The following is a 22,392-nucleotide window of genomic DNA, read 5'->3' as shown; positions in this document are numbered from 1 at the left end:
GTTCTTTCAAAATGTGATATCTATTATATTGTTTTACATCAGTCATTTCTTGTGAGCTGATATATGTGCCTGCTTATGACATCAGTTTATTATATGAAATATCTTATTTGACTACATTTTACATCAGTTATTTTGTTCATGAAGTGATGTTTGTTTTTTTTTATTCATGAATCCCCTGTTTCAATCAAATGCCCAAAACCCAAACAAGAGTCATCCAAAAACATACCAACTGCCATTTTACCATTCCAAAACTAGCCAAACCAAAACAAACGCAAAAACAAACATACATTCATTGATTTACCATAGATTATACCAATTACGTACATATATCCACCACCAACCAAACTTCATAATCCAAACAAACTACATAACTGCAAAAGCAAGTACTAGACATCCACCATCGATCATTTACATAGTTCATCCCAAACAGAAATACATCTGCTAAACCAGCTGAAGCTCTTCTAAAATTTAACAGCTGCTAAACCAGCTGAAGCTCTATATAAATTAAACATGAGTTGAGATGAAACCTCGGCAGCAGCAAATCTCATATTTGCTTCATCTAGCTCTTTCTGTGATCCCCTGGACGATACCCAGATAGACTGCAACAGAAGTTTTTTTAAAAAAAAACATGAGCTTTACTAGACTATTTACAATGTAAACATATCAGCCATTCCAAATATTGCATATTGGAAACCTAACTAGAACACAGTCATAGGCAAAGGCTCTGCAGAATCAACCATGTTGTACTCGACAACAACAGAATTGCGGTGTGTCTCTACTATTCCTGCCACAGCCATAGAAATGGCTGAGAGAACGAGTCCAACTCCTATTCTTTGGAGGTGTGTGACTCCAGTGGGAATCCCTGTGAACTTTCGGAGAATTGGAACACAGACACGATCATATATTGGGATCAATATAAACATAAACACTAGTGGAATGCCAGGGATTGAAGATCCAGGGACTTGAAAACCAAGAAGATTTTTGTCCATCGTATTACTCTGTTGAATGCTGAAAGTTTGGAGTTGAGCCAAACATGTATTCATGAAGATAGTGCTTAAAATTATCGAGAGCATCCGAATTAAAATTTTTGTTTCCTCGACTTGTGTCACAGTACACATTTTCCAGGGTCCCGGATTGTTAACAGTAGATTAATCTGTAGTCACAATAACTGTTACGTGATCCAAGAACCTGCAATATAGAGAGATTAAATTTTCCGAACACTAAGAATCTCCACTAGCTAGCTAAGATGAATAAGAGTAGGCACCTGAATTGATTTGTTCTGTGAAGAGTCTCAGATTGTTTATCATGAACCTCGTGGAATCCTACTGCGTTTTCTGGCAGTGAAAGATTACGGTTTCTAATTGCAGCCACAAATACCTAGTTTTAGAAAAAAGCATTTGAAGTCATGAATTAGCCCCATCAAAATAATGGACATCAAAGTATATCTATCTGTAATTACAATGACCATGCATACATCCTGTGTAATTGTACAAAATGGTGCACACCTGCATTATTCGACTGAGTGGGCTTCCTTTTGGGACATTGTTCCTGTAGAGTGATCTTCCCATGTACAGGAACAAGATTGCGATTGCTACTGCAAAAGTAGACACCCCAAATCCCCAGTTCCAGCCTTCATTTTCACTAATCCAGACCAAGAAAGTGACACCAAAGATAGCCCCAGTAACAACAAAAAATAGGAACCAGTTAAAGAAACTAGAAAGGGTATTAGACTCTTCAGGGTCTGACTCATCAAACTGGTCTGCTCCCAAGGAAGGAAGCGCCGATTTTAGTCCACCAACCCCAAATGCGACTAAATATAGGCCAGTGTATAGAATCGCAGCTTGGCTACTATCTGTAGCCTCACATTGATTTATTAGTAATATCTTAAGCATCTCAAATATTTGCAGAATTCTGAAGATCCAGTGTAGACTATATGTATACAATTGATTAGAGAACTCTTAGAATGTAACTTATCATACAATTATTGTATCATTCAACTCAAGATTTTCATATTTCTATGTCATGCAAACAGCTAGATCAAATATGAAGAATTCCAAAAAGATTATGATATAGGGGAGAGTCTACCTGTATGGAAAGGACAACAGCAATTGTTAAGATCTCCTCGGAACATCCAAGCTCATATGAAGCTAAGATCATTTTTGAGAACATTGGTTCCTACATAAAGTTAAATATTCTGAGTACTAGAAATCATGAAATCAGTATAAATTATGTTTACTATATGGCTAGGTAGGTGGTTTTGCACTTGGATAACAGAGAGAAGTGTAGAAATTATACCAGGCATCTCATGTGTGTGTGCTCAGGAAGAAAGATAAAATTATTCAATTTTTTAAAAGAAAGATATACTGCAACATACTAATGGAATTTCAGCTATTTGGAAACCAGCTGGTGAAGTAAGTTTGGCATCATCATCGATTACAGAGGAAACAAGACTTGTTCTCTGAATCTCTGGAATCCCCTCTGTAGACAATTCATTGACGTAATACTCCTCTGTGTAGAACCTAATATCGTATAGCTCAAATTAATATTATTCAACAAAGTCTTGCTCTCCAGCAAAATCAAGACAAAAACTTAATAAATTTACGAACAAGAACTCATGCAGTGATATTTGAGAAGAATGCCGAAGATGAATTATAATTAAATTCAACCATCCATTTTCAATAACAAAAACACCAAAGAGGTGGAACTTGGACATAATTGCAATAAAAAACAACAGAGATATCCAGTGCCAGAGATAAGCTCAAAAAGTAGAAAGATAAAGACATGCATATACATATGAAAGCGTAATATCAAAATCATGAGTTATCGAGCTGTTAAAACCTAGAATGATCAATCAAAGCTGAAATTACATATAATAAACACCTACCGACTAGTATTTTATTCATTAAGTCTAGTTGGATGATATAAAGGGAGAAATTATTCAAGACTCGGCCTACACAGGTAACCCCTAATTCAAACCAGGAGAGATGCTATGGAAGATATTCACCCATCAATCTATGAAAATTATCAACTCATATCACGCCCTGTTTTTCAAGATCTAATTCACTTCAAACTGTGCACACAGTAGGCAGAATTTGGACACAGTATCACACCTAAACCATTAAAATCTTCTTGATATTTAGAATAGATAATAATAATAGGCACAACTTCTAAAAAGAAACTATTGTCAATAAAATGAGAACTTCTCAGTTCAGCACCTATAATATTTTCCAGGACGTACTCTTCCTGCCCTTCCAACTCTTTGCCTAGTTGATGCTTTTGATATTGGTGCTACTATCAAATTTTCAACATCTGTAATCTGCAAAGTTGTAATCAAAGTTATGTTAAAAATCAAAGACAATGCTGCATATTTAAATATAATTTCATATATGATATATCACAACCAGAAACTGGAGATTACTCTAAGCAAATTTGCAACCAAAAGAAACCTACTGCCCAAAATGCAATATACTACATTTGAACTCTTAATGGCCATGTAGCATCTTTTCGACACTGACACAAACTGAATTATTCTGCCTAGGAAAACTAAGAATATCTGAATACATGATTTTAAGATTATAATATGAATTAGTAAACAGACTAAACACAAATATATTTACAAACAACACAAACACAGATATATACAAGCACTTGTTATTACATGTAAATCCGTATTTTAACTACACATACAACTACACATGCAACAACTACACATTTCAATTTCACATGCATACATACAACTACACAAAATGCAGCCCAAAAATATATAAATAGATATGTAAAGAAGAATATACCTAACAAAGCAAGCTCCAAAATCCCATAAAACACAGCAACAAACTCCAAGACCAAAATCCAACTTAATTAGCTCCGAGATTTAAGCTTTAATAAACCCTTAGCTACAAGATTTAGCTCCAAGAAACTCTACTCCTCACCTTAAACTTCAATGAACACACTTAACTCCTTTATCTTCGAATCTGTCACAAAAATTGAAACAGATGAGAAAAAAAAAATATTTGAAAGAAAGGCAGTAAGAAATTAAGAGATGAGTTGAAGAAATTGAGAGGTTCAATTGGAGATTCAAGGTCTAATCGGAAAGGGGGGAAAGACAGTAAGCATATATTTGAGAGTTCTAGGTTTAGCAGTCGAGAGAGAAAGGGGGAATGACTGAATGAGTTTTTGTTTTTGTTTTTGTGGAGATTGTAATTTTTTGTTTTTGTTTTGATTTTGATTTATTTTTAATTTTATGTTATAATGTTATTAAAGTGAATGAGTGAATAGGCGGGATGGGGAAATATACTAAGGGGGAAAAAAATTGGCTAAGGGCGGGGAGCAAAAGGGAGAAGCAGCGGGCTCTAATTTTTTAAAATTGAGCTTAGACATCGGTTATTATGTCAACCGATGTTAAAAAAAATTGGACATCGGTTTATATGTTAACTGATGTGACGTAGTTTTTAAAAGAACAACTTAGACATCACTTTACTCAAAAACTGATGTAAACTTACCAAAAAGACATCACTTTTTTTTATGTGATGTAAAAAAGGCTTTTAACATCAGTGACTTTTCTGACTGATGTCTAATGTGCGATGTCTAATGCTGATTTTCTAGTAGTGCATATAATCTAATAGTGGTTAGAAAATGCTCAATCCCAACCAACCACAGTGGATGACCTTCTGGTTGATCAACTATCAGGCCTTGCAAATATCACACATCACCTGCTCACTACAAATATTATAAATCAAGACTATCATACAATTCTGCTCACTTATAATGAAGATGTTGAGAACCAAAAGCATAAGATAGTAAATGAAGCTGAGCATGATGACAATGCGGATGCTTGGCTTTCGAAGGACATCACATTGGAGATAGATCATGTTTTGGCCATATTCAGAGAGGAGTATTTCACCATTTTGGGGAGTAATACCAAGGTCCTCACTCCACAAGAAGTGTATGATGCAGCTAATAAAGTCTACAAGACTCAAATCAAGGCTTTTCACCTATTTGGTAAAGCACGTCAAGTGACTTTGACTGGGCATCAGGACAAGATCAAAAAATTGGTGAGGGATAAGTTGGATGAAATTATTCCTTCACAAGTCAATACCCAAACAAAATTCCAATATTTTTCTGACCAGATGGCAAGATTTGATCTGACTTCAGTAGATACAAATGTCAAAAATCTAAGACAATCCTTTATGGCTTTGCATGAGGTGGTTCAACAGCACATTACAAATTCAAATGACACCAAACTCAAGTTGAATCAACTTCATGAAAGCAGATATGAGCCTTCAGCACTTTTGATGAAAGGCATAAAGGAAGCTGTGCAACCCACTTTTGGCACCTCTCTCCCTTCATGCTCTCAACAACCCATTTCTACATCAACAAACTTGCAGATCCAAGCTCTCCAAAATCAAGTCTCCACTCTGCAATCAGCAACTGACTCTCTAGCAACTCAAGTCTCCCAACTCAAAGCAAATGTAGCAAGTCAACAAACTGATATCCAGACCTTGGTCGACTCTTACAAGCACCTATAAATGCAAAATTCAGTGTCTATGGGAGCCATCATGGGTGCACTCAACATTCCCCTTCCTGCACTTCCAGAAGCTGTGAGGACTGAAATCCCTACACCTATTATCATGCCTACCAACAAGACTAAGGGGAGATGGAGGCTAGGTTATCAAAATCATTTTTCTAAGCTGTTCAAAAAGGCAAAGCCAAAGAAGTTGATGTTGTAATGGAGAGGTTCATCAAAGCAGCTGAGGGACCTAGTCTAAGCAGAGAATTTGATTAATTGCTAAAGGCTCTTAGGGATTCTCTCAACAACAACTTTTTCACATATAAGACGGCCTTGGACAAAACAGTAAACTTTCTATGGGTGATCAATGTAACTATAGATGGATTTCAAGAAAAAAGAGTAATTGTCAATATTAATGACTCTGGGTAGATAGATATAAACAGGTTTCCCTTAACTATCTCATAACTAGAAGGGCATCTGAGTTGGACATTCTGATAAAAATAAAGTCCACAGAGCGATTAATGAAGACACTCTCTTGCTAACTAAATTGAAGAAGGCTCATTTCCAAAAGCATATTTACATCCAAACAAGGGAGTCACTACACCATAGATTGCTTATAGCAACGCCGAGAAAACATTACCTTAAGTGATATTTATGTTGCAATAAAGTCGATGGCAACAAAAATGTAAAAATTTGGCGTTGCATCCGAGTGCGTTGTAATTGGTCGATTTAATAATGAATATAGCACCTTATATTAACAAATTTAATTCATTGCAATAGATCGATATAGTAACAAATTGTGGTCTACAACAATGCCTAAATAGCATTGCATTAGCTTATATTCGTATCATTTTAGTGACTTTAAGGCAACAATATTAGATAAATGGCAATGATTTTAATCTGGATATTACAATGATTTTGACCCTATTGTAATGATTTTGTAATTTTTTAGCAAATTATTCAATGATATAGCAACATTTATTTTTTAAAAAAATTTGCCAAATACTTGCTATTAATATTACTATCCAAGCATAAATTTCAATTGAATCACAATCTAGGCATCAAGATTCCAACAATCCAAAAACGGTAACATGACTGTTACAATATAGTCCTACAAAACCGTTCCAAATATAAGTCGCATACAAAAATTAGCGTTCCAAATCGCCTGACACTCAAAGTTATCAAAGCTCAGCAAGCCGTTGATAAACCTGCTTCAATTACAACTTGAATATCACCTTGTCATTTGAATAGAGAATGCGCTGGAGTATAGAGAGTGTTGGCATTTGAATAGAAAATTGGAGATGATGCAAACTAGCTACTTTAACTTCGGTAAGCAATGAGCTAGATTCCAATATATCACCACGACCGAAGGGACCAATCCTAAAATCATTTTACAAATCAAATGTCAAAGTAGATATTATCATCCTTGAAATTCTGGCTATAATGAGCTCTATCGACAAAAAGATAAACATATTGAAGGCAACCGGTTACTTATATTTTCATCCTGAATAAATCAAATAAAAGCCACAAATGCATGAAATCGAACACTAGCAAGCAAAAATAAACAAAGTTCAATTATTATCACTATTATACGTGGACTTATTTTACATTTCTTTCATCAGTTTACACTATTCCTTGCAATTTTTATCTCTAAATTCCAATTACACTCTTTCATCAGTTTACATTCCTTGCAATTATCAAATCTTTGTATAACTCTATTCAATAAAGCTTAGGTGATGGACTGGTGTAGTTGGTAGCATATGTAGCTTTGCATAATGCTCAAAGCTGGTCTGATTACAATTTCTAATAGTCAAAAGACAGCTCTAAATTATTACTAACTTTGAGCTACAATTAATTACTTATTCAAATAAGTAACAGGGAAATATTATTTGAGCATGGGTATAGAGAAATCATACCAAGAAGTAAGAAATGAATAGAGCCTTAATAGATCTATAACGACAAACATAAAGAAGAAATAATATATCTTTACTAGTTTAGAGGAAACTAATCATGATCATTTTACTAGAACATGAAATTCAAATGCAAGTTAGATTCTAGCCTAGCCTAGTTAGTTTCATTCACCACTTGATGTTAATGTACAAGACCTGCTGATATAGCCTTTTTTTATATAATAAATACTAATATTTAATACCAAATATAAATTCAGTTATGCATGAGTCCTAGTCTCCACTAAAGCTCAGGACAGTTTAAAGTCTAGCTGAGCTTGAGCTATTTGAGAAAGCAAGCAAAGAGAAGCTCAGTGCAACACATTTTTTCTCTTGAACAAGCCAAATCAGCAGTTTACTTATCAAGCAGTTATATGCCCCAACTCTATATTTATGCACATATATATATATATAGGTTTAAGTTCTATAACAATCTTTACAAATATGCAAGATTCACTGAATACACTTATAAAATGCTAGGATGAATAAACCTAAAATATTATACAAATAATTGAAAAATAAAGCTCAACAAATACCTTAAGATGTTATAAGAAGTTAAGAACTACAGCTTAACATGATAACAAAGCACATATTAAAATATGTATTGAGGAGAAAATTGATTGCAATATTCAGATATTTTCCTTCGAGCTCCAATATTGTCTGAGCTTGACTATTTTTTGAGCTTAAAAATTTGATCTTCAAGCTTGAATCTCCAAGTTTGAAAGTGGTCACCTTGTTTGTCGCCTTTAAGCGTTTGAGCGTAGACTATTTTTTACATGGATAAAGACTGTAATGAAATATTTTTATTAATTATTGAGTTATGGGCTTTTGTAAAGCCCGATATAATATTTGGACAGTCGCTCCTTTTTTGAACCCGGGAAAATTTGGTTCCAAATTTTTAAATTTTATTGCAATGATTTTATAAATTTGTTACAAACTAATAAAAATTTTGACAAAAAAGTATGTTTTTGTAGCAATTTTTAAAAATATTACAATAGATATACATTTGTCAAAACTACTTAACAAATAGCAATGATTTACGGACAAATTTTACGGTGGGCGTTGCTATAGCCAATCTATGGTGTAGTGAGTGGCATACATCTGTCCCACCACCAAACATTGCAAACACTTCCAAATTCCTAAGCAATGTTCCATGGCAAACAAAAAGTTGAACATGACTTTGGAGACAGACTTGAAGACTAAGCTACAAGACTGTTGAAGATGAAGAGATGATCAAGCTATTGGGGAGATATCTGAGAGATCATGAAGCCAATTTTCCCAAAACTCAAATCAATAAGGATAACTTGGATGATGATGAGCAGAAGAAAGATGATCAAAAACCTTCTAGCTCAAATCCAAGTCAATCCTCTAAGGCAACTGGCAGCAAAGAAGGAGATAAGAAAAGAGATGCAAAGAAGAAAGGAAATGATGAGAAGAAGGGTGATGAGAGAAGAAAGAAGAAGATGAAGGAGGATGCTTTAGAACCATAGAAAAATACCCTACATATTCAAATCAATCAAACTCAAACTCCTAAGCCAACAAACTCAAACACTCTACCACCTCTAACATCCAAGCCTGAATTCTTGTACAAATACACTGCTAACACCATACTGAAAAAACCAATCACCTCAAGCCAAACTTCTCTAAAGAAAATATCAAACCTACCTTCTTTTAAGTCACAGACCAAAACTCATTACAAATCTGTTGGAAGAAAACCACAGAAACGGCAATTTACTAAGAGGGCCATCTGAAATTATTTCAATCTAAATGATTTTCTACCTCTGAACTGGTGCATCACAGATGAAGACTACTTTCAACAATTAGCTGAAGAAATGGTCAAAGTTTAGGTTGTATCATTTAGGGAAGTAAGAATCTACTATCAAGATGGATCTTACACCTTACTTGGTAGAAATTTAATGGATATCTTTTCAACCACAGAAATAAAGAGGGTGATTGGCTTACTGTAGGATAAGGATACAGGTACAATGGCATGAAGGTCTGTATTGGCTGTATGGTTGATAGTAAAAGAAGAAAGAAGAGCAAAAGAAAAGGTGTTGAGTGGCATTTATGATATTTTATTACGCTCCGTAAAGCTTTGAATTGGTGTATTTGTACTCAAGTTGTTGGTGTTTTAATGTGTTTTCTAGTGTTTTTGCATTTTCAGGCATTCTCCAGGTGATCAGGTAAATTAGCATGGTTTTATTGCTAATTGGGTGTTAGAATGGTATTGGAATAAAAGTTCGTGGAAAGACCGACTCAAATCAGCAAGAAGGAGAAAAGAAGGCAGAATTTTATTCAGGAGGACGGCGCACCCACGCTGTGATAACGCGCGGCCGACCCCAAAGATCAGAAACTCAGCAAGCCCGCGCTGATCAAGCGCGCGGCCACGCCAGGTCGGGGTGGCAGAATTCTGTTTCTAATAGGATTTTGAGAGTTTGAAGCCCTGGTCAATTCTACAGCATATATATACATAAATAAAGACGTTTTGCATAAAGACATTGGATGCTAGTTTTCTTATTCTTGAACCTTTACTTGTGTTTCGTACTTGGTTTTATTAAGTATAAAGACTACGTTTATTATACCATGATTTCATCGGAACCCGCGTTGATGATGAGTCCGATCATGGGCTAATCATTATCGTGGGGTTCTAGCGGATTTATTTATGAATTTATTTAGTTGATTGGTTTCGAGGCCTTAGTCTATGGTGATTGTATGATAACCTAGTATTGGTTGTGCTTATTCGTCTTATGAGCGTCGCGAACTTATAAGATAGTGTGTTAATTATTAATGAAGTGAAAGTGAAATTAAGGGTTTAGAACTTGCCATGCTAGCATAGGTTCATGTGTTATTGTTATGCACGATTTGTAGGTAATTTTAATCATCTTACTTGCCCTATGTAATCATGATTAATAACTTGTGCATTAAACCGTTATGTTATCAAATTCTATAGACATATAGGGTCTCAATATAATTGGTGTCTATTCAGCTTCTATCACTTTTGTGGATGTCTGGTAGTATGGTATGCGTGCAATGAAAGTTGGCGTTTATCAGTTTCATGTTATCTGATTAGTGTCATCACCATTACATGCTAAGGTTAAGAACGAAAAGGCTATTGAATGAAATATTTAATGAAGTTAGAATCCCATGTTTGTCATATATATTAACTCAAGCATTCTTATTCTCTTAGTTATAATTGTTAGCTTAAGTTTAGTTAAAAACATTCTCAATTTGTTAATCGTCTTAGCATAAAATAATAATCATACCATTATTGCATAGATACATTGACTGAAATTACAAACTTGATTCTCTGTGGGAACGAACTAGAAGATATTATATATTACTTATGAATGAAAGAGATGTGTCCTAAGTCCAATCATTTATGATGATTTAGGAATAACTTTTATGTAATCTGTCTTGATTTCATTGATATTAATAAAAGACTTGTTTTGGTTTTATTGTGGGCTTTATCTATTTAAGTGTTTAAATAAGACATACCATAGTTTAGAGTAAAGCTTTTTATGGATTATGATGAGATCATAATAATGAGACCTAAAAGATGATAACTCTAAACTTAAATATTTCCTGGTCGTAGGATTACTAACTGGTAATTAGTAATCCGTAAAGATCGGTACATACTATGCTTGCTTCATTATGAAGGATGTCTGTTCTCATAGACATTTGTGTGGTGACACTATAGCTAGTATATAGGTGCTTATTATAGAATAAGTTCACTGAACATGACTCACACAGCTGAAAAACTGATGGAGTTCACTCACGTGTCAGTAGTTGTTCACATAGTGATAGTTGTACAAGTATCCTTATACTTGAGGTCATCATAGTCATCTTGTGTACACTGAACTATGTTTTGGTTTAGTTCTTAGTCTCCAGGGACAATTATAAGGGCTCTACTGGGTATAGGAATTTGTACACGAAGATAGTGTATGATCATTAAAGGATCTACCCCTTCCAGTGAAGGAAGAGAATGTTCAATGTTGATCCACTTATGCTAGTTCAGGAATCTCTGGCCAGAGTGAATGAAATTACAAATGAGTTTCTAATTTACATTAAATAGAACTAAGCATAGTGAATGGGAAAGCAAATGATTAAATAAGATAGGCTTGACACAAGTTCCATGTCTTGTATTTAATCGTGACATTGCAGGGTAGAAAGAATTGATTGTACGGTAACTACTCACTGAATAGGTTCTTGGTATTCTAAGCAGTGAATTCGTATTATCCGGATAGTCGCGATATGCTGAGAAGTATCCCTCACGATGTAGAATAAATATGATTAATTTATTAATTAATCATATTTAATGAATTAGAGAATTTATATAAATAAGGATAAAATAGTTTTATTATTATTTAATTCTACTACCGGCTTAATATTGAACCTACAGGGTCACACCATAAAAGAGAATAATTTAATGGTGGAGGAATTAATTAATAATGGTTGGTAATTATTTATTTGTGAAATAAATAATTAATTAGCAGATTTAATAATTGATTAAATGAGATTTAATTAATTCTTAATATTATTAATTAAGAATTTAATTTTGGAAATTAAATCAAGTGAGAGAATTATTTTTCTAAAGTGTTTAGAAAAGGGATTAATGATTAAAAGGTATTTTAATTATTAGTTAATTAGTTAATAAGAATAATCAATTAAAGGGTTAATAATAATAATATTTTATGGAAAATTTTCAGCTAAAAATTTTGCCTATAAATATACTATTATAAATCCTATTTGCCTCAACCCAAAATAATTAACCTTAATTCTAAAGTAGAACAAGAGGGAGGCAACTAATTCTCTCAACCTCTTCCTCCATCACATTGTACTCTTTGTGGATACCGGTGGAGTGCTTCACACTTGAGGAGTAGCTGCTAGGGATTTCCGTTCATCGTTCTTGGATCGCTATTAAAGACCTCAATCTTTCCATTAACGTAAAGCTTCTTAAGGTAAACATACTGAACTACGAATTAAATATTATTTTTCGCATGGATCCTGCGGAGGGTTTCGTTTTTTTTAAGATTTAAATTTACATTTTCGTTGCGTTTATGTGCTAAAACCCTTCAATGGCATCAGAGCTACTTGCGAAAAGTTATTAATTCGTTTATGTGTTTAACTGTTTTCGATATATGAGCATGTACGTGATTCGCCATGATTTGATGTTGATATAATATGCTTATATATGTATGGTTTTGAATATATGATATTCATGTGAGTTGTATAATCATAAGATGATTATGTAATCTGTATATATACTGATATATACAAGATTTATGTTTGTTCTAATTATGAGAATCATATTAGATACGGATTCTGAATTGGCTGCTGCAGATTTGCTGAAATCTGGGTCTGGTGTCCGATTTACGCAAACGAATTCCGTATTCCATAGGTAAACGAGCGTCTGAACAAAACTGATAGCTGAAGCTATCAACGACTGGTCTGTAAGGCATTTGACGTTGTTTACTACCCGTAAACAGTGATTCTTGTTTTTCTGATTTGATTCTGATTTTTCTGATTTTTGTCATATTTTTTTTATGATTAGATCATGGATAATATGATATGTTAAGATCAAATTATGTGTTTTAACATGCTTTTATATGTTGTATGAGCATGGTGGATGGTTATGGCCTTTCGACCTTAGTGTAATGGTTTTGGTTTTGGTTTTGAATATGACTTGCATGTCGTTAATCTTTGTAATCATAAATCTCGAATGTAACTCGAGTTATTCTTGTAAGTTCATTAGATTAGTTTTACTTTCAATCTATTTAATATAATTGAAGACTCAAGAAGGCTATCCAATGGAGGTGATACAAAGAAGAAGACGAGGCATACAAGAAGTCTAAACAAAGAAGAAGACTTATGTAATAAGTAGTTGTATTTATTTCCATCACCATATTAGATTGACCTTGATCTTTATCATGAGCTTGATAAAGATCACATAGGATGGGGCCATAACCAAACACATTTACTTTATTGCACTTTACATTTACTTGTTTATTTAATTTTATATATGAGATATATGCATATGTTTACCATGCGATGATAGATTTAGGTGAACTTAAATCAATATAAGGCGTGCTCTAGAAAATCTAGAATATGAATCGTTTCTTGCCTTAACAATAATATTATAAATACAATCATGAGATTCTTGTGTTTATGAAACACGTAATTAAATATGAATTTTCAATATAGAGAGAAAGGATGATTCTGTCAAAAGCAGATTTCTATCTGTAAGAAAGGGGTATTAAGTGACGCCTCATGACAATGCTCCCCCAGATCTGGGAATCATCTGATTATCGATTATTGATTTGAAATATTTAATTTAAAAGGAAGAATCTCTTTATAATATGATTATGATTGTAACATAATATAATCCCTCTAAAATTAAATAATAACAAGTAGTAATTGGCCAATGACACAACGGGCTTGTGTCGGTCATAGCCTTCCAACATGGTAGAAAGTGGTTCTTATTTTTAAATCATTGTCATTTCGTGCTACAGCCGAGGGCTTTGATTTTGAAATAAGAAATACTTGTCTATTACATAGAGATGTGTACATTGAATTAGAATCTAAAGGTCGTTACGTGCTACAGCCGTGGGCCGTTGGAGACTGATTCAATTGTACGAAATGTTGGGTTAGACTTGACTTAGAATATTGAGTTTGTCGTGCTACAGCCGTGACTCAATTATTCAAGAGGCTAAAGTTTTATTAGGGAATAACATAAGATGTAATTGACAAGAGTTATCTGCCTATTGAACATCACATGACGTTTCGTGCTACAGCCGAGGTTATGTTATCGAATTTAGGATCCCTATTCCCACTAGCATTATGAATGCTTAATTTTCACTTAGGGGTTGTATAAATTAGATAAACTAGTGGGAGCCACTTATGAATAAAGACCCGATTCATATAGTGTCTTGAAATGAAATTGAATATTTGCCAAGTGTTGTTATGTGTTCATCATTTACAGATTTACTATATTCGTTATGTCTTCTGCACTATCACTCTGGAGTATACTAGATGCTCACAAGTTGACTGGTCCTAATTTTTCTGTCTGGCTTCGAAACTTGAGAATTGTTCTCAGGGTTGAGAAGCTGGAATATGTGCTTGACTCACCTAAGCCTACTGAACCTACTAGCGATGCACATAATGATGAACATGTTGTGTATCGTAAGTGGATAGATGATGCAAATGTTGCTCAATGCATCATGCTAGCTTCCATGAACATTGAGCTACAGAAGCAACATGAGCATATGGATGCTCACACTATCCTTATGCATCTACAAGAGTTGTATGATGTGGCAGGGAGGACAGCTCGATATGAGATATCGAAGGAGCTGTTCAGTTGTAGGATGTCTGAGGGATCATCTATGAATGACCATGTACTTAAAATGATTAATTTGATTGAACGTCTTGGACAACTTGGTTTTGCCATGGATGGGGAGCTGAGCCAAGACTTGGTCTTGCAATTACTTCCGAGTTCGTTCTCGCAGTTTGTTGTGAACTTTCACTTGAATAAGCTGGATGTCAGCCTGCCTGAACTCCACAACATGTTGAAGACTGCGGAATCAAATTTTCCCCCTAAGAAGAGTTCTGTTCTTCTAATTGGTGAAGGCTCCAATCCTAAGAAAAGGAAGAAGAACCCTTCCAAGAAAAAGAAAGTAGGTGAGAAAAAGCCGGTTGCACCAAAAGCTGAAGACCCCAAGAGCAAAGCTGTTTGCTTTCACTGTAACAAGGTGGGGCACTAGAAGAGGAACTGCAAGGTTTACCTTGCAGAATTAAAGAAGAAGAAGGGTAGTGAGACTACCGCTTCTGAGTCAGGTATGTTCATGATCGAAGTTAATATGTCACTAAGTCAAATTTCTACTTGGGTATTAGATACCACCTGTGGTTCTCATATTTGTAATTCGTTGCAGGGACTAAGGAGAAGTAGGACTTCCTGAAGAAGAGGAGGTGATTCTACGGATGGGAAATTGAGCAAGAGTTGCTGCTGAAGATGTAGGATCATTTCATTTACATATGCTTACGGGCAAGACTATTGTTCTAAATAATTTTTATTTTGTTCCCTCGATTGTGAGGAATATTATTTCTATTCCATGTTAGACTTGGCTGGATTTTCGTTTGTTATTCAGAATAATAAATGTTCAATTCTTAGAGATAACGTTCTTTATAGAAGTGGTATTTTAAACAATGGTCTGTATGTATGTGACGTAGAGCATAATTTACTACAAATTGAACATACTAATAAAAGAAAAAGGGATGATGAAAATCTCACTTTCTTGTGGCACTACGGACTTGGTCATATTAGTGAAAATAGACTGCGGACATTGCATAAGGAAGGGTTACCTGACCCCTTTGATTTTGAATCATATCCTACATGCAAGTCTTGTCTATTGGGTAAAATGACCAAATCTCCATTTAGTGGACATGGAGAAAGGGCTGCAGATTTGCTAGGATTGGTACACACAGATGTATGTGGACCAATGTCTACGCAAGCCATGGGTAGATTTTCATACTTCATTGCTTTCATAGATGATCGATCTAGATTCAGATATGTGTATTTGATGAAAACACAGTCTGAAGCCTTTGAAAAGTTCAAAGAATATAAGTATGAAGTGGAGAAATAAACTAAATATAGTATTATAACTCTTCGATCAGATCGAGGTGGTGAATACTTGAATGGAGAGTTTCTAGCTTATCTCAAAGAAAATGGTATAGTCTCCCAGTGGACTCCTCCATATACTCCATAGTTGAATGGGGTATCTGAAAGGAGAAATTGAACTTTGTTAGACATGGTTCGGTCCATGACGAGCTATGCGAATCTTCCAGTATTCCTGTGGGGTTATGTATCAGAAACCTCAACATATTTACTGAATAAGGTGCCTTCCAAATCTGTTCCTCAAACTCCATATGAGATATGGAAAGAAAGGAAACCGCGTCTTAAACATGCTAAGATTTGGGGATGTCCATCTTATGTCAAGAAAGTTGACCCAGATAAGTTGGAATCTCGATCAGTAAAATGTAATTTTGTAGGATATCCTAAAGAGACTTTAGGGTATTACTTTTATACCGATCATCGGGTGTTTGTCTCCAGACATGCTACCTTCTTGAAAAGCAGTTTATCCTTGAAGGAAATAGTGGGAGCAAAATTGGACTTGATGAAGTTCAAGAAGCACAAACTACTACGGATCAAGTGGAAACACCTGTTCAGACTGAATAACCTTCTGTGGAACAGCCCATTCGTAGGTCAGGGAGAATGTCTCGCCAACCTGAGAGGTATTATGGCCTTGTCATTGAGAATGGCAATGAGTTGTCAATCATTGATGATGACGACCTTGTGACCTATAATGAGGCTATGAGTAGTGTTGACTCAGAGAAATGGCATAGTGCCATGAAATCCGAAATGGAATCTATGTATACCAACCAAGTATGGACTCTGGTTGAGGCGCCTGAAGGTGTTAAGCCTATTGGGTGCAAGTGGGTATACAAAAGAAAGATTGGAGCAGATGGGAAGGTGGAGACCTATAAGGCCAGGCTCGTGGCAAAAGGATTTAGACAAAGCAAGGGATTGACTTTGATGAAACTTTTTTGCCTGTAGCCCTGTTAAAATCAGTTCGGATTTTGCTTGCGATTGCTGCTTACTATGACTATGAGATCTGGCAAATGGACGTGAAAATGGGCCTTCCTCAATGGGAAAGTGAAGAGGAAGTGTATATGACACAGCCAGAGGATTTTCTTTTTAAGGGAAATGAACACCTGGTGCAGTAAGCTGCTGCGAACCATATATGGTTTAAAGCAAGCTTCTCGTAGATGGAACATCAGCTTTTTGATGAGACAATCAAAGAGTTTGGTTTTATATAAAAAACATAGATGACCATGTGTCTACAACAAAGGTCAGTGGGAGCGCCGGTAACATTTCTTGTATTGTATTGAAAGAGGAGGACGTCAAGAGAGTTGACACACATAAACAATGTAGTAGACCCACTCATAAAGCCACTTTCTCAAAGTCACTTTGATCGTCATAAAGACAAAATGGGTATTAGATACCAGAGTGATTGGCTTTAGTACAAGTGGGAGATTGAAAGAGATGTGTCCTAAGTCCAATCATGTATGATGATTTCGGATAACTTTATATTTTGATTCATTGATATTAATAAAAGACTTGTTTTGGTTTTATTGTGGGCTTTATCTATTTAAGTGTTTAAATAAGATATACCATAGTTTAGAGTAAAGCTTTTTATGGATTATGCTAAGATCATAATAATGAAACCTAAAAGATGATAACTCTAAACTTAAATATTCCTGGTCGTAGGATTACTAACTGGTAATTAGTAATCCGCAAAGATCGGTACATACTATGCTTGCTCATTATAAAGGATGTCTGTTCTCATAGACACTGTGTGGTGACACTATAGCTAGTATGTAGGTGCTTATTATAGAATGAGTTCACTGAACATAACTCACACAGCTGAACAACTGATGGAGGTCACTCACGTGTCAGCAGTTGTTCACATAGTGATAGTTGTACAAGTATCCTTAGACTTGAGGTCATCATAGTCATCTTGTGTACACTGAACTATGCTTTGGTTTAGTTCTTAGTCTCCAGGGACAATTATAAGGGCTCTACTGGGTATAGGAATTTGTACACGAAGATAGTGTATGATCAATAAAGGATCTACCCCTTCCAGTGAAGGAAGAGAATGTTCAATGCTGATCCACTTATGCTAGTTCAGGAATCTCTGGCCAGAGTGAATGAAATTAGAAAGGAGTTTCTAATTTACATTAAATAGAACTAAGCATAGTGAATGGGAAAGCAAATGATTAAATAAGATAGGCTTGACACAAGTTCCATGCCTTGTATTTAATCGTGACATTGCAGGGTAGAAGGAATTGATTGTACGGTAACTACTCACTGAATAGGTTCTTGGTATTCTAAGCAGTGAATTCGTATTATCCGGATAGTCGCGATATGCTGAGAAGTATCCCTCACGATGTAGAATAAATATGATTAATTTATTAATTAATCATATTTAATGAATTAGAGAATTTATATAAATAATGATAAAATAGTTTTATTATTATTATTTCTACTACCGGCTTAATATTGAACCTACAGGGTCACACCATAAAAGAGAATGATTTAATGGTGGAGGAATTAATTAATAATGGCTGGTAATTATTTATTTGTGAAATAAATAATTAATTAGCAGATTTAATAATTGATTAAATGAGATTTAATTAATTCTTAATATTATTAATTAAGAATTTAATTTTGGAAATTAAATCAAGTGAGAGAATTATTTTTCTAAAGTGTTTAGAAAAGGGATTAATGATTAAAAGGTGTTTTAATTATTAGTTAATTGGTTAATAAGAATAATCAATTAAAGGGTTAATAATAATAATATTTTATGGAAAATTTTCAGCTGAAAATTTTGCCTATAAATATACTATTATAAACCCTATTTGCCTCAACCCAAATAATTAACCCTAATTCTAAAGTAGAACAAGAGGGAGGCAACTAATTCTCTCAACCTCTTCCTCCTCCATCACATTGTACTCTTGGTGGATACCGGTGGAGTGCTTCGCACTTGAGGAGCAGCTGCTAGGGATCCGTTCATCGTTCTTGGATCGCTATTAAAGACCTCCATCTTTCCATTAACGTAAAGTTCTTAAGGTAAACATACTGAACTACGAATTAAATATTATTTTTCGCATGGATCCTGCGGAGGGTTTCTTTTTTTAAGATTTAAATTTATGTTTTCGTTTGTTTATGTGCTAAAACCCTTCAACGAATGCGTATACTTGCGTGAATTTTGGCGCTGTTTAGCGATTAACAAAAGGCTGAAAGAGAGGAGAGGGAAAGGAAATATATTAAAGAGGTAGAAATGTTTGAGCAAAAATCTGAAGAACTCAAGGTAAAGGGGATGAGCAGAATATCAAAAGATGGACACTTTCTAAACATCAAGGTTGGTAGATTCTAAAGATTTAGAGTTGGTTACTTGAAAGGTTATTCACTAGATGAGTGGCTCAAGCTTGTGGAAGCTCTAAGAGGGAATCATAGAATAATTGCAAGTACTTGTAAACTTAAAGGACCTCATTAGACAGGAAACAGGCTATGAGAAATTTCTGTAATGAATGTATCTTTCAAACTCATGTAATCACTTAATGTACAAAAGTTGTACTTCCGTCAATTTTGTGTGTGATATTTTATTGTTCATTATAACTTGGGGTTAGTCTTGTTACCAGGCATGAATTTGTGATAAGCAATCTTCCCACAAATTAGGGAAGATTATTGTGTAAGGCATGCTTGTACTATAACAAGACTAAGTCAAATTGACAACCCTAAGAATTAGTTGTATGATAATCTAAATTTGTATTTTGTACTGTATTACTTAAGTTTGTAAAAACATCAAAGATTAGACTGGGTATTTTTATGTAAACAGTCTCAAGCCTAAGAATAAACTCTGGAAGAAGATAAAAAAGATCATGTCTCAGAGAAATTGTGAAGAAGTTTGGAGTTGAATAAATCTGTTTTAGGAAAAATATTCTAAGTCAAGATATCTACAAGTCACAGATCAAGTCATATAGAGAAGTCATTTGAGAACTCCATAATGACTTATTGAGAAGTCCAAAACAGCTTATAGAGAATTCTCAGAGATATCGACAAACCAAATGAAGACATGAAGATTGGAGATATCGACAAGTCAAATTATCATTAGAGATCTCAGAGATATCTACAAGTCAAAATGTATATAGAGATTTATGAGATATCGACAAGTCATTTCTGCATTAGAGAACTCAGAGATATTGACAAGTCAAAATGAAGATATGAAGATTGGAGATATCGACAAGTTAATTTTCTCATTAAAGATCTCAGAGTTATCGATAAGTCATATGCTTATAGAGATCTCAGAGATATCGAGAAGTCACTTTCACATGCCGAAATTTGGAGACCTCGACAAGTCAAGTTCACCTATAGAGAACTCAGAGGCCTCGACAAGTCAAAACACTTATAGAGAACTAAGAGATCTCGATAAGCCATTATACTTATCGAGATGAAGTTCTCTATAGATCAAACTGGATATCTCGATATAAAACTCAAGTACAGAATGCAGAAAGTTGAAGATTCAAGATTATCAATCAAAAAATGATCTAATCACTAGATTAAGTCTACAAAAGCAACTTGAAGAGTTCAAGATCAAAGACCAAGATTTAACTGACAAAGGAATATCACAGATTCACGGATTGCAAGTACACTAAGCCAGAAATGGAAAACTTATAGATACTTAAAGTAGGGTTTAGTACATCTTATTGCATGCTGTGTAAACTTGTGTTTACTAATCTATAAAGTAAACACTGGTCATTTGCTTTTAAATTGTATCAAACATATCTGGAATTTCTTGTAACTCTCTCAAGGAAGAAGCTGAGTTCTTTACTTAAAAAAAAACCCCGGATTTGTAGCAAAACACTAGCTTGATTTTAATACAAAATTAAGTGAGTTTTGAAATATTGTGTGCACTGTTTATTTTCAGTTAACATAATATTGCGGCATTTCTTATCTGCTTTGTTCACCAACTAACTAACATTCAAAAGCCTTAAAAATCCAAAAACATTCACCCCTTGTGTTGTAGTCATTACCTAACATTATGTGTATAAAACTATAGTTTAATTTATTTAATTATTTTAGTTTGATGTTGATTATGAAATTTGTTTTAGTTAACAATCACCATTTTTTAATAAATAGTTAATGCATGAATTTATGTTTATAATTATGTGTTTTGCGCATGCTGAATAATTCATGTGTTATATGTTAAATATATGTTTGATTTAGATATGCGTTTAGATTAGTAGACCTATTAAATATATGCTCATATATTAAATTGGTTATACGTATTTTGTATAATGATATTTTCACATGTAAGGTTATAAAAATTTTATACATCAATATTGATGTTTTGTCCACTTGCATAATTCTAATGATATGTTACCTATTTTATTTATTTTGTTATTTTATTTTAAAGATTATATAGATAGTAAATATTGAACGTACATCTATTTTATTCTGAATTTAAATAGTTTATATAGACTTGATTTATTATTAATATTTGTTATTCCCAGTGGACTAACAATGAGATTTACAAAAGGGGGGTTGAATGTAAATCTCAAAACTTTTTCAAGTTTTGAGCAGTTTCTAAGACTAAGTGTTTTGATGAACAAATGTGTGTGAATTGCTTTAAGCTAATACAGACAGATATATTCAAGCACAAATGTAAAGAACACAAAGAACTTAAAAACTTTTCTGGTGGATTTGTTGTTCCACCAGAGATGTGTTATTTCAGAAAATCTGTGAATCAAAGAATTGATCACAGCTGCGTCCTAGTACAAACTAGATGATTTTCTCTCTGGATTTTTCTAAACAGCTCTGGAAAATTCACACTCTAATTACTAGCTGCTACTTGGTTTATATATCACCAAGTTTACAAGTGAAGACAAAACTGTAAAATACAATTAAAAGATTCTTCACATGTTTCTTCTTCATTTCTCTATCCAATGTAATTTAGGTTTAGCTGTGAATCTTTGAATACTTCCTTGTTTGCACCAGAATGGAAATGCTGCTTTTTCTTGATTCCTCCAAGAGGCTACCACATTCCAGTTTGTCTCTGTCAACCCATGTGCCTCTGTCGCTTATGAATTGTCACTATCAACTACTATTGAACTTAGCATCCGTTGAAGCTTTCATCCGTTGATGGCTTTATCCGTTGAAGCTTTATCCGTTGAAGCTTTAGCCGTTGATGCATTAGCAGTTGAAGCTTTATCCGTTGATGCACTCATCCGTTGATGGATATTATCCGTTGAAGCTTTAGAGACATCCGTTGAAGCTTTGTTTCTCATCCGTTGAAGGCCTTTAATATCAGTTGATACTACTACTTG

General features: G+C 34.2%; 1 pseudogene; it reads right to left on the bottom strand.

The window, feature by feature from the left end:
* Positions 1 to 461: 461 nt before the first annotated feature.
* LOC141702438 (protein NRT1/ PTR FAMILY 4.5-like) lies at positions 462 to 3,493 on the bottom strand (annotated as a pseudogene).
* Positions 3,494 to 22,392: the final 18,899 nt, after the last annotated feature.

This window comes from Apium graveolens, unplaced genomic scaffold (assembly GCF_009905375.1).
Source record: "Apium graveolens cultivar Ventura unplaced genomic scaffold, ASM990537v1 ctg5101, whole genome shotgun sequence".
In the NCBI taxonomy this organism is placed as follows: Eukaryota; Viridiplantae; Streptophyta; class Magnoliopsida; order Apiales; family Apiaceae; genus Apium; species Apium graveolens.
Note: the sequence above shows the minus strand (reverse complement) of the source record. Positions and strands in the feature narration are given on the sequence as shown.